General features: G+C 38.2%; 1 protein-coding gene and 1 pseudogene across 7 annotated transcripts in view; both read right to left on the reverse strand.

Annotated features, from left to right (window-relative positions):
* Positions 1-12,917, reverse strand: part of MACROD2 (mono-ADP ribosylhydrolase 2) — a 2,104,525-nt gene that overhangs the window by 1,973,639 nt on the left and 117,969 nt on the right. The window lies entirely within an intron of this gene.
* LOC129474206 (aminoacyl tRNA synthase complex-interacting multifunctional protein 1-like) lies at positions 1,532-7,127 on the reverse strand (annotated as a pseudogene).

Consider the following 12,917-nt stretch of genomic DNA (forward strand, 5'->3'; position numbering starts at 1 on the left):
TCTGGAGGCTGAGGTGGGAGAATCTCTCTTTTTTTTTTTTTTTTGGATAGAGTCTCGCCCTGTCGCCCACGCTGGAGTGCAGTGGCATGATCTTGGCTCACTGCAAGCTCCGCCTCCCGGGTTCACACCATTCTCCTGCCTCAGCCTCCCCAGCAGCTGGGACTACAGGCGCACACCACCACGCCCGGCTAATTTTTTGTATTTTTAGTAGAGACGGGGTTTCACCGTGTTAGCCAGGATGGTCTCGATCTCCTGACCTCATGATCCACCTGCCTCGGCCTCCCAAAGTGCTGGGATTACAGGCGTGAGCCACTGCGCGCAGCTGAGAATCTCTCAAGCCCTAGAGTTCAAGGCTGCAGTGAGCTATATGGTGCCACTGTATTCCAGCCTGAGTAACAGAGTGAGATCCTGTCTCTGAAAAAATTTTTTAACTTAAAAAAGCCAAAGGACATGAAACACAACATTATCCAAACGTATTACCCAAATATCTTCAAATGCTAAAAAGTAATTTTTGGATTAAAGGTCTCTTGGGAGTCTACATGCCTCCACTCTCCTTCCATTAGTGTGAATAATCAAAAACTAACTGGATTTCAAGTGGAACATTTAAATTGACATCTTCTGATGTTATTTCACCCAAATTATTTTGAGATAAAGAAATGTTGCAGACAATTGTACCACTTCTTGTAAAGTGCATTTAAATGGCTCCTCATAAGCAAATGCCTATTTGACTTACATGAAAATACACACAAACTAATCTAGCTTATTTCAGATAAATGTAGATGGTTCTGCTATTGGATTGACTGTTAATATATAAAGGCTATAAACTATGTTTGTTTTAAATAAGAGAAATAAAAAAAATTTTCATTTGAAACATGTTGCCGGGCGTGGTGGCTCACGCCTGTAATCCCAGCACTTTGGGAGGCCGAGGCGGGTGGATCACGACGTCAGGAGATCGAGACCATCCTGGCTAACATGGTGAAACCCCGTCTCTACTAAAAATACAAAAAAAAAATTAGCCGGGCGTGGTGGCGGGCGCCTGTAGTCCCAGCTACTCGCGAGGCTGAGGCAGGAGAATGGCGTGAACCCGGGAGGCGGAGCTTGCAGTGAGCCGAGATCGCGCCACTGCACTCCAGCCTGGGCGACACCGAGACTCCGTCTCAAAAAAAAAAAAAAAAAAAAAAAAAAAAAGAAACATGTTTCCACTTGGATTTTAAAAGCCAAACAGTTGTTTTCTCAAGCCAAACTTCAGAAAACAACTCTTTATCCCCTGCTCAAGTGAAGAGTATACATTTTAAAGAAGTCATTATCTAATATGAAAACAGTTTTTAAAAAATCTTCCATAACCTGAGCAATATAGCCCAGGCAACTCTGTCCCTACTAAAAACTTTTTTAGAATTAGCCAGGTGTGGGGGCACGTTCCTGCAGTCCCAGCTATTCAGGAGGCAGAGGCAGTAAGAGCACTGGAACCCAAAAGTCCAAGGCTGCAGTGAGCTACGATTGGGCTACTCCAGTCTAGCTTGGGCAACAGAGCAAGACCCTGTCTCAAGAAAAAAAAAAAAAACCCACAATTATTTCAAAGTTTCTATATTCACAGATCTTGAAGATAAAAATTAAACAAAACTTGTCCTTGAAATGAAATTCATCATTAGGAAGATTTTACTCATCTAAAATGTTCATAATTTATCTCCAAAAAATGACAAATTTATCCCAATTTGCTCTTATTTGAAAGGAGTATCTTCTATTTAGCACCAAAAAATCCCGACTGTGAAGCCTTCTTTTCCCCAAAAATACTGATCAACAAGCCCTGCTTATGGGTTAATTATGAACTGCTAATATAGTGCTATTTCTCTTCAGGCCATTAAAATAGTGGGAATATGCTGCTATAATGAATTTCCCTAAGCTAACGGTAGATATTTTCTTTTTTTTTTTCTTTTTTTCTTTCTTTCTTTTTTTTTTTTTTTTTTTTTTTTTGAGACGGAGTCTCACTCTGTTGCCTAGGCTGGAGTGCAGTGGTGCGATCTCGACTCACTGCAACCTCCACCTCCTGGGTTCAAGCAATTCTCTGCCTCAGCCTCCCGAGTAGCTGGGATTACAGGCTCCTGCCATCACGCCCGGCTAATTTTTCTATTTTTAGTAGAGACGGGGTTTCACCATCTTGGCCAGGTTGTCTTGAACTCCTGACCTCAGGTGATCCACCCACCTTGGCCTCCCAATGTGCTGGGATTACAGGTGTGAGCCACCACGCCCGGCCTAGATATTTTCTTGGTTTAAAAACAAAAAATGTCCAACATTTTTCCTACTATTCTTGCCACACATATTTTTTATCAATTTTCTCCTCTGCTAATCAGAGCCATTCATAAAAATGCAAGAAAATCTACCTCTTGGTAGATTTGGGTGACCCACTTTAACCAAGTCCCCATGGTAAGATTCTTGTAGACACAATGACATTGTCTTTCTCAGTTTGGTATATTTTATGAATACCGAATTACAGGCATACCTCAGAGATACTGCAGGTTCAGTTCCAGATGACTTTTATAAAACAAATATTGCAATAAAGTTAGTCACACAAATTTTTTGGTTTCCCAGTGCATATAAAATTATGTTTACACTAAACTGTAGTCTATTAAGTGTGCAATGACATTGTCTAAAAACACAATGCACATAACTTGGTTTAAAAAATACTTTATTGCCAAAACATGCTAACAATCATCCGAGTCCTCAGCAAGTCATAATTTTTTTGCTGGTAGAAGGTCTTGGCTTGATATTGATGGCTACTGACCGATCAAGGTAGTGGTTGCTAAAGGTTGGGTTTGCTGTGGTAATCTCTTAAATAAGACAATGAAATTTAAAACATCGATTTACTTCTTTTCATGAAAGATTCCTCTATAATATGTCATGCTATTTAATAGCATTTTACTCAGAGTAGAACTTCTTTCAAATTTGCAGTCAATCCTCTCAAACCCTGCTCTGCTTTATCAACTAAGTTTATGTAATATTCCAAATTCTATGTTGTCATTTCAACAATATTCACAGCCTCTTCACCAGGACTAGATTCCATCTCAAGAAACTACTTTCTTTACTCATCCATAAGAAGCAATTCCTCATCAGTTCAAGTTTTATTGCAAGATTGAAATAATTCAGTTCATCTTCAGACTTTCACTTCTAATACTCTTGCTATTTCCACGATTCTGCTATGACTTCCTCCACTGAAGCCTTGAACTTGGATGGACCTCGAAGTCATCCACAAGGGTTAGAATCAACTTCTTCCAAATTTCTGTTCGTGTTAATACTGTGACCTCCTTCCATGAATTACAAACATTCTTAATGGCATCTAGAATGGTTACTTCTTTCTCTAGAAGCTTTTCAATTACTTTGTCCATATCCATCAAAGGAAACATTATCTATGGCAATTATAGCCTTATAAAATATACTTCTTAGATAATAAAACTTAAAAGTTGAAATTATTCCTTGGTGCCTGGGCTGAAGAATTGATGTTGTGTTAACATGACTGCTCTTTGTACATCTTCATCAGAATTGTTGGGTAACTAGGTGCAGTGTCAGTGAAAAGTAACATTTTTGAAGGAATCTTTTTTTCTGAGCAGTTAGTCTCAAAAGTGGGCTTAAAATATTCACTAAGCCATGCCACAAATTGATATGCTGTCATCCAGGCGTTGTGATTCTGCTTATAGAACACAGGCAGAGTAGATTCAGCATCAATATTAAGGGCCCTAGGATTTTGTAAATGTTGAATGAGCACTGGCTTCAACTTAGAGTCACCAGCTGCGTTAACCCCTACCAAGAGTGTCACTCTGTCCTTTGACACTTTAAGCCAAGCATTGATTTCTTCTCTCTAGCTATGAAAGTCTTCAATGGTATCATCTTCTAGTAAAAGGCTATTTCATGTACACTGAAAATCTGTTGTTTATTGCAGCCACCTTCATCAATTATCTTAGCCAGGTCTTCTGGATAACTTGCCTCAAGCTTCTACATCAGTACTTGCAGCTTCACCTTGCACTTTTATGTTATGGACATAGCTTCTTTTCTTAAACCTCATAAACCTCTGGTAGCCTCAAACTTTCCTGTTATTATTATTTTTTTTAGGTACAAGTGGAAAATACACCTTTTTATAAGGTGTTCTCCAATGTATTTCAATAATGAAGGCATTTTGTTTTACTTTATTCCACTGTTGTTCACAGTTTGAACCCTACACACTCCCTTCCCTTTCATCTCAAAGGGAGCTCCTTTGTATATAGCCACACACTCATCATAGTATAAAAATGAGGTGGGATCTGCTCCCAAATCTTCTTAGGATTTGGTTCCTTGTTGGGCTCTCCAGGGAAAGCATCAAAAGTAATTCTATCTCCATTAGGAAGGGCCAAGATTTCAACTTACTCTGGTGAATAAGCACACATGACCACTGCTTGAGATAATACTCCCCTCATCTTTGTAGGTTTCAGATTACAAAGTAAAATCAGCATCTGATTTTGCATCTATTCAAGAGGAACATGATTCTCCAGACCACTGACAACTGTTCTTGGGACTATTTCCCCAACAACTACATCTTCTACATACAAAGAATCTGCATCAGGGTGTTTTCTGACATTTATGATGCAACCAATTCAAAGATCTAGATGGGAAACATTTATTGGCTTAGAGTTGGTGCTTCCTGCTATTGATTGCTGTTTTTTCTCCTTCTCTCCTTTCTCTTCAATTTTCTCTTTTGCTTTCTCTTCTTCTCCTGCTCCTCCTTTTATCTGTTCTTTGATACCAGAAGACATGGTTGTTACTGATGTAGATTGTATCATGATCAGAAACCACATAATTAGTGTGCAGTGGAATACCAGATGGAAATGGTATTTGCTTCATTCTGTTTTGAATTTCTGCCTGAATTAGCTGTTTCAGGCCGGGCGCGGTGGCTCACGCTTGTAATCCCAGCACTTTGGGAGGCCGAGACGGGCGGATCACGAGGTCAGGAGATCGAGACCACGGTGAAACCCCGTCTCTACTAAAAAAATACAAAAAATTAGCCGGGCGTGGTGGCGGGCGCCTGTAGTCCCAGCTACTTGGAGAGGCTGAGGCAGGAGAATGGCGTGAACCCGGGAGGCGGAGCTTGCAGTGAGCCAAGATTGCGCCACTGCACTCGCCTGGGCAACAGAGCGAGACTCCGTCTCAAAAAAAAAAAAAAAAAAAAATTAGCTGTTTCAATTCAATTTCTTCCTTCAGTTTGGCATTTCCTACTCAAAGTTTCTTCTCTTCCCTCAAAATTGCCTGCAAAGTGGCTTTCTCCTTAAGTAGAGCAACTTGCAGCTTAAGATATTCAATGATTTGATCCACCTCTGCCTCCTTCTGCTCCAGCCTCTTCAGAACAGCATCATTATTTGCCATTTTTGCCAAGAGACAACAGAAAATCATGAAGCAGTGGACAGGGGTTCTGAGGCAGCCTCAGCAAGAAGCAGGTAGGGACAGCTACCTGCACACTATGGCCCAAACTTTTCTTATGGAGTTTCCTCACCTCTCTTGGCCTTCACAGTATTGAAGAGATTTAGGGCCTTACAATTAGGCTATGGCATAAGGGAATATTGCGGCTGATTTGATCATCTATCCAGACCAATAAAACGTTCTCTATATCAGCAACAAGTCTGTTTCACTTCCTTACTATTCATGTGTTCACTGGAGTAGCACTTTTAATTTCCTCCAGGAACTTTTCATTTGCATTCATAACTCTCACAACTGGCGCAAGAGGCCTCATTTTCGGCCTCGCCTTTTGACATGTCTTCATCACTATGTTTAATCATTTCCAGCTTTTGATTGAAAGTGAGAGACATGTGATTCTTCCTTTCACTTGAACACTTAGAGGCCACTGCAGGGTTATTAATTGGCCTAATTTCAATACTGTTGTTTCTCAAAGAATAAGCAGGCCCGAGGACAGGGAAAGAGGTGGGGGATCAGCCAGTTGATGGAGCAGTCAGAACACACATTTATAAATTAAGTTCACTGTCTTCTACGGGTGTGGTTGGTGGTACCCCAAAACAGTTACAATGGTAACATCAAAGACCAATTGTGACAGGTCATTATAACAGATATAATAATAATGCAAAAGAAATATACACAACTATTATGTGCCCATAGTAATTAAAATTTTTTTTAATTTTTAATGAAAACTTTTAAATATTACAATTACCAAAATTTGACACGGAGACACAAAGTGCCTACGCTATTGGAAAAAACAGTGCCAACAGATTTGCTCAGCACAGGGTTACCACAAACCTTTGATTTGTTTTAAAAAATTAACAAACACACACCCACACTATGGAACGCAATAAAGCAAAGTACAATAAATGAGGTATGCCTACATGTACCCCCAAAATTCATATGTTGAATCCCTAACCCCCATTACCTTAGAATGTGTTTATTTTATTTGTATAAGGCCTTTAAAGATGTAATTAAGTTAAAATGACGCCAGTATAGTGGGCCCTGATCCAATTTGACTGGTGTCCTTATAAAAAGTAGAGATGAGAACATACAGACACCAGGGAAGCGCATGCACAGAGAAAAGGACATGTGATGCCATAGCAAGAGGGCAGCCATCTGCAAGCCAAGGAGAAAGACCTCAAGAGAAACTAAACCTGCTGGTCTGATCTCGGACTGCCACCCTTCAGAACTGTGAGAAAATAAAGTTTTGTTTTTAAGTCACCCCGTCTGTGGTATTTTGTTGTACCAGCTATAGTAAACTAAAACAGAATACATGGGGACATTTGCTTCACATAACACTCAGGCTTCTACAATCCTGACATCCTGAAGGGAAAAAGGGGTATATCAAGTCACCAACTAAAATGAAACTAAGAGAGTATTATAATAAAACAAGATGCTGAATATTTCAGAAGTTCTTCATTGGTTTCTAGAATTTATTCTAGTTTAATTCAATCTAATCCAATCCAGTCCAACCCAATCCAATAAAGTGGCCATTTCTTTTGAACAACTCCAGGGATTCAAACACAAATGAAACATGATCTTTACCCTATTTTGCTGCTATTTTTTTTCTGAAGATATATTTTAAAAGAGTTATGCTGCATACTTGTGAAACTATAGAAAATAGACCAAATAATTTTCTAATGCATCATTAAATGATAAAAGTATGTTATAAACACTATATGCAAAATGACCCTATTTCACAAATATGTACATGCCTGTATAGAGTATGTGTACATATATTACACACTGGAAAAACCACAGGAAATACACATATAAAAATATTAAGAATTGTTCTAAGTGGTACAATTATGGTAATTCTAATTTTTCTTCTTTTTGTTTATCTTTACTGAACACTTTTAGAAAAAAAGCATTATGAATTTTAAAACTGATCTTATCCCAACAAGGTAGCCTAAGCCTGAAATTATACAAGATTAGCCCCCAAAAAATGAAGGGAGCAAGTGGCTGTCAAGATTTTAGAATTTCACTCTAAATTCTGTGAGTTTGCTTATTTTTTACTGAGGTAAAACTTATATAACATAAAGTTAACCTTTTGAAAGTGTAAGTGAAATCTAGTTGTATGTAGAACATTCAAAATGTTGTGCAACCACCACCTTTATCTAGTTTCAAGACATTTCATCTCAGATCCACTAAATCTCATATCCATTAAACAGTCACTCCCTATCCTCTCCTTCTGTCGTCCCCTGGCTACTACCATTCTGCTTTCTGCCGCCATTGTCTATTCTGGATAGTTCATATAAATGAAGGCCTACAATATGTAACCTTTTGTGTCTGGCTTCTTTCACTCAGAACAATGTTTTTGAGATTCATCCACATTGTAGCATATCTTAGTATTTCATTCCCTTCTATAGCTCAATAATATTTCATTGTATGGATAGACCACATTTTGTGTATCCATTCATCAGCAGATGAACATTTGGGTTGTTTCCACTTTTGGCCTATGACAAAAAATGCTGCTTTGGACATTCATGTAAAAGTTCTTGTGAAAACATATGTTTTTAATTCTCTTGGGCATTATACCTAGGAGTGGAATGGCTGGGTCATTCCATGGTTAAGTTTATATTTAACTTTTTGAGGAATCCCCAAAATGTTTTCTACAGTGGTTCCACTATTTTACATTCCTACCAGCCATGTTTGAGTGTTCCAATTTCTCAACATCCTCTCCAGCACTTTTTATTCCACTCTCACCACCTCCTTTATTTTTAATCATAGCCATCCTGGTATCTCATTATGGTTGGTTAGGTTATAATACCCTACACGCATCTGACATTTCAGTTCCAGGATCATGTAAGAAGTGCCTAACAATTGTACCAAGTTCTGTGATGAAATGTTTAAATAAAACAATATCCACCAGGAAGAGGGATAAGGCTAGGGTTATTTTCATTAGTCAATTTAGCTAATGCTAAATTTAGGACATAGGCGGTGAAAGAGGAACACATTAGCCCACTAAGTCCCTAGTGGATATCTGGTCTTAATGGGTAAGTAGGAGCTCACATGGTATATTCCCTGTAAAGGTGGCCTAAGCCATGGAAGCAAATAATGAAGTTTCAATTCAATTAGGCATCCCAAAAGAAATGAAATAAAAAAGTTTGACACCAATTTCAAGAAACATTCAATAAAATGTTATATATTGGTCACATTTCCCCAAAAAGAGTTTTATGCATGCACTAGGAATTGGATGCAGCTTATACTCAATTTATACAAATAGTAGAAACAAATCATCCTTTGAAGACTGCCATTTGCTTTTTGGAGCAAAGAAAACATGGTTCAAGAGAAAAAAATGGAAAAAATACCACTGATACTACCATAAATCTCCAATTATTTTCAAAAATTAAACATACATGAAAGAAGAAAGAAAGAACTAAAATGCTAGTGGCAGGAGAGATTTTAAATACCACTAGGGAAAGGTAAGCATCTTCAGGCAACTACTAAGTTGTATCTCTAACAAATTTCAGGGGAATTTTACCACTGCTGATCACAGACATATTTTTATTTCCCCACTGTTTACTTACTCTCTTCACTATTTCCTATTCTTCCTTGATTCCTCCCTTCCCTTGCCTAAGCATTAAACCTGCCAGAAACCACTGACATTCATCAACCTTTATAGTGCACTCAAGGGCCAGAAATGCTACCATTCTGGAACACTGATGATTACCTCTATCTTCAGATATGAGATTTGATTTTCTAAAGCCCACTATTTTAGAAGGCTTAGTTAGGTAGGCTGGTATCTAGGGAGGCAGGACTTTATATTTTCCTGTCCAAGGGAGACCAACGATATGCCGCACTGCAAGATTTCTTCAAAGGGCCTAGGCGACCAGGTGAAGCATGGAGCTGGGGTCTTAGTTGTCTTCCCTACATCTTTATCATGGATGCTGCAGTGCTGATGAAGGTGAGGCTCCTTCAACAAGGAGCGTTTGGGTAGGAGAGAAACAGTATGACCAATGCCACATAGCAACTGAGAAATAGTTTGTTAATATGTCCAGAAATACAGAGAGAGTGCAAATTGGAGAGGTAACTAAAGGTCCCATAAGATTTATCAGGGACAAAAACAGGAGCTTCAGATAATCAATGATAAAGTGACTTTATTTGTATAAATAATTTAAAGTTTTGTAACATTCAGACTATGTTTGGTTAAAATAAGGGCCATAGGTTAAGAATTGAATACTTTCTGACAATCAGATTACACTCATGGCTATGCTTCAGTACTAAAAATTATGTACCCTATTATCTGCATTTGTTCATGAAACAGGCTAATTTCTCTGTGGTACCATACTACAGAACTAGCTTCATTCTCTTGCCTGATAACAATCTCATCAAAAAACACTAGTTTGGTGCCAGGCCTGAATTAAACTATAATGTGGAAGAAGATGCCACTGTCTCTAATCCTGTATAATGGATGTATTTCTCACTGGAAAGGAGTTTTATGGGTCAGATGGATAGATACAGTCACTGGGTGGATGAGAGGGGTGCATCTAACAACCTCAGGAGTCTAAGATAGGAAAGTCAAGGTGAACAAAACTGAAAAGTGAACAGATGGAAGCATTCTATAGTTGTTCAGAACTCCTGCACGAGATACTGCCCATCTATTTATTGTCTCCTATCCAAATATGTACTATTCCCAGAAGCAGAGAAAGAGTTTGCCGGAAGGTAATTTTCAAATATTCTTCTGACACCCCTTTGAGAAGGAATTATTGATCTTATCATGGGGAAAATAGATACCTTTTAATCAGATCCTCCTTGGGAATCTTCTTATTGACCTCCCTCAATGAAATAATCCCAGGTATTTTATATAAGGAGAAAAGGGTTACGGATTAACTGATGAGGAAAGTAAGCTGGGTGAATTAAATAATAGCTAACAGGAATAATGTTTCAGAATAAATATACTGTTCTATAGTTTACCCTGGGTGCAGTATTTTTTACAGCTACTATTTATGAGCATTGACAATGTGCCAGGGATGCATGCTTTATTTTACTTAGTCCTTACAAGGACTCTAAAAATCTTACTGTCTCCACTGAAAAGATGAGGAACAGAGATTCTGAGAGGAGCTAAGTGACTTGCCACAGATAGTAACTAAAAGACAGACAATTCAAATCCAAGTTTCCTGAATTCCATATGTATTGGAGTAGTTGCATGCATAATATAGTGATGTTATTTTACCAAACAATATCTGAAACTAGGCAAGACTAGCAGGTTTAGAACCTTCACCAACAACATAGGACTGCATTATCCAAGAAGACCTATGTAATATTATTGATAGCCTAAAAAAGTTTTAATGTCTTTTATATAGCAGGAAGAAATTAAAGGGGAAAAAATGATTCATTTATGTCTCTAAATTAAAAGGAAAATCAACTTTAAAACAAGCAGTAACTGGAGTAACTCTTACACCGAACAATTACAGACTTTCAATATAAAAGAGGTATAAAATTAATGAAGCAATTTAACAACCAAGATGTTTTCATACCAATAAAAGATCAATATTTTGTTAAAAGACATAACAAAGCTTCTTTTAGTTTTATCATTTGAAGTAAAAAGGAGATCAATAGAAAAGCAGTCAGAGGTTACTAGAAAAAAACATCTGTAGAACTGTTTCCTTTTTCAAACCAACAAACTAAAAACACTCAACAAGAATAATATAAAACTGCTCAGTAATTCAATCAGACCAAAGTATAATACTACTTATAGAGGTTTTGGTTACTATCCACATTTCATCTAACCAAATACTTCAAAAGATAGAAGGTTCACTGAATATTTTAATAGAAACCATATTGTTTCAATACCACAGAAAAGACAAGGAGTCCTAAAACCCCTCCAGAGTCCATCCTACAATATCAATTTAATATCATGAAGTACATGTCAAGTTTCTACCGAATTATTAAGTACCAGTAACAAAGCAACCCAAATCAAGGAAAGGAAAAGAAGTGGTAACAGGAAATAGGGTCCTACGCATGGTTCTGCCACATAGGACCTCCACGTCCTTGAGTACGTTACTTCCTCTCTCTAGGGCTCGGTTTCCCCATCTATGACATGAAGCATTTGGCCTGGATTATCCTTCAGTTCCTTTCAAACTTTAAAATCATAAGACAGGATCACTTTCTACCTCCTAATCTATACACAATGACTATGCACCCCTGGCAGAATCATTACTAGAGTTTTCTCATTTCCATGCTTCCAATTTTTGTCTCAATGCTTAACTTAAGCTAATAGAAACAATATCAGATTTAAACAAATTATCACACATTTACATTACAAAAATAAAAATACTGTCTTTTTTTCCTTCTAAAAAAAATGGTACCTGTGCAGAACGTGCAGGTTTGTTACATAGGTATACATGTGTAATGATGGTTTGTCGCACCTATTGACCCATCCTCTAAGTTCCCTCCCCTCACCCCCCACCCATAACAGGCCCTGGTGTGTGTTGTTCCCCTCTCGGTGGCCATGTGTTCTCATTGTTCAACTCATTATGAATGAGAACATGTGGTGTTTGGTTTTCTGTTCCTGTATTACTTTGCTAAGGATGATGCCTTCCAGATTCATACATGTCCCTGCAAAGAACATGATCTCATTCATTTTTTATTCCACGGTGTTCTGATCTCATGTATTCCATGGTGTATACATTTTATTTATCTAGTATCACATTTTATTTATCTAGTCTATCACTGATGGTCATTTGGGTTGGTTCCATGTCTTTGCTATTATAAATAGTGCTGCAATAAATATACACGTGCATGTGTCTTTATAGTAGAATGATTTACATTCCTTTGGTTATATACCTAGTAATGGGACTGCTGGGTCAAATGGTATTTCTGGTTCTAGATCCTTGTGGAATAACCATACTGTCTTCCACAATGGTTGAACTAATTTACATTCCCACTAACAGAGTAAAAGTGTTCCTATTTCTCCACAGCCTTGCCAGCATCTTTTGTTTCCTGACTTTTTAATAATCACCATTCTGACTGGTGTGAGATGGTATCCCACTGTGGTTTTGATGTGCATTTCTCTGATGATCAGTGATGCTAAGCTTTTTATTGTGTGTTTTTTGGCCACATAAATGTCTTCTTTTTTTTAAAATTTTTTTTGAGATGGAGTCTCACTCTTGTCACCCAGGCTGGAGTGCAGTGGCATGATCTCAGCTCACTGCAACCTTTGCCTCCTGGGTTCAAGCAACTCCCTTGCCTCAGCCTCCCGAGTAGCTGGGATTACAGGTGCTCACCACCACACCTGGCTAATTTTTTGTATTTTTTTTAGTACAGAAGGGGTTTCACCATGTTGCCCAGGCTGGTCCTGAACTCCCAACCTCAAGTGATACACCCACCTGGGACTCCCAAATTGCTGGGATTACAAGCGTAAGCCACCGTGCCTGGCCTTAAATGTCTTCTTTCGAGAAGTGTCTGTTTATATCCTTTGCCTAGATGGGGTTGTTCATTTT

This window comes from Symphalangus syndactylus, chromosome 24 (genome assembly GCF_028878055.3).
Source record: "Symphalangus syndactylus isolate Jambi chromosome 24, NHGRI_mSymSyn1-v2.1_pri, whole genome shotgun sequence".
Taxonomy (NCBI): Eukaryota; Metazoa; Chordata; class Mammalia; order Primates; family Hylobatidae; genus Symphalangus; species Symphalangus syndactylus.